This window comes from Monopterus albus, unplaced genomic scaffold (genome assembly GCF_001952655.1).
Source record: "Monopterus albus unplaced genomic scaffold, M_albus_1.0 scaffold235.1, whole genome shotgun sequence".
Taxonomy (NCBI): Eukaryota; Metazoa; Chordata; class Actinopteri; order Synbranchiformes; family Synbranchidae; genus Monopterus; species Monopterus albus.
Window position 1 is genome coordinate 214,936 of NW_018128115.1, and position 1,255 is coordinate 216,190.

Here is a 1,255-nt window from a genome sequence, read left to right on the forward strand (position 1 = left end):
CACCTGGGTACGCCAGCTCCAGCAGAGCTTCCACTCAGCCCTCCTTCTGCCAGCAACACCAATCCAACCACCTCCAGACCTCTGACCACCACTCACCTGGGTTCCTTACCTCCATCTGGATACACCAGCACCAGCGGAGGCTCCACTCTGCTTGCCTGCCTCGTCCAAACATCCAGCACCAGACAACTGGTGGTAGTCTAATACACTAAAAATTAAAAGCTGGTTTCAAAAAGCCTGGTGGGCAGCAGAACTGTTGAGACTTGTATTTCCTGCAGATAATTTCATGAGAAGAAGAAAAACAGTCAGACTCGAGGCAGGACATAATACTTGAAATAGCTTGTGTAACCGGTCGCCTTTGGGTCTCTAAACTGTCCTCTTAATCCTCGCCTGTCCCTCTGGTGACTGGCCGTGCTGCGTTGTGTTAGCATTGGGACACATGGACCGACACACTTGCTATTCACGGGGCCCTTTATTGCTGGTCATAGAAGAAAAATACATACAACAGTTAGCCTCCAGTGAATGCTCAGCTCGCTCCTCTTACCACTCAACACCGTGCAGGAAAGAGAGCGTGAAAGAGATGCGCAGGGTAATAACATACAAACTATAATACATAACTTGGACATACCTGGTCATAGAAGAAAAATACATACAACAGTTAGCCTCCAGTGAATGCTCAGCTCGCTCCTAAACAAAAACACACAAGTTTACCCATGCGACCCAGGGTGGGCGTTAAAAGTAAAATAGTCGTTAATGGATTTAGCGCTCACCTCTTACCACTCGACACCGTGCAGGAAAGAGAGCGGGAGAGGTGCGCGACCCCTATTTATACCCGGCTACCAACGAAGAAAAGCATGGCTCAGTTGCGAGTCCTAGTGGAGTGGAGGCTTCCCTGACCAGGCATGTCAATTAACTTACACATGAACCAAAACATTTTGTGTAATTATTATACCCCGGTTACACTTGTATGCTATTCAGATGTCAGAGGGCTGGAATAGATATTAGGCTAGTTTGAATTCCTGCACATATAGGGGTAGAGGGAAATGAACTAGCAGATAGATTTGCAAAAGCTGCACTTAAAAGAGATGTGTGGAAGTAAGTTATAAGGAAGTTAAAAGGAAAATGAAAGAGAAATGGCAAGAACTGTGGGATAAAGACGACAAGGGGTGGTTCTATTATAATATTCAAAGGAAAGTAGGAGAAGTGAGAGGAAGTACTGGAAATAGGAAGGAAGAAGATATGGTATCAAGGTCAAAGT

At 45.7% G+C, this 1,255-nt stretch overlaps 1 long non-coding RNA gene across 1 annotated transcript; it reads right to left on the minus strand.

Moving 5' to 3' along the window:
• Positions 1 to 344: 344 nt before the first annotated feature.
• Positions 345 to 954, minus strand: LOC109971831 (uncharacterized). The gene is made up of 3 exons (XR_002276596.1): positions 768 to 954; positions 626 to 684; positions 345 to 475 (listed from the first exon to the last, which is right to left on the minus strand). It is a non-coding gene; the product is annotated as an uncharacterized LOC109971831 (long non-coding RNA).
• Between the last annotated feature and the right edge of the window lie 301 nt (positions 955 to 1,255).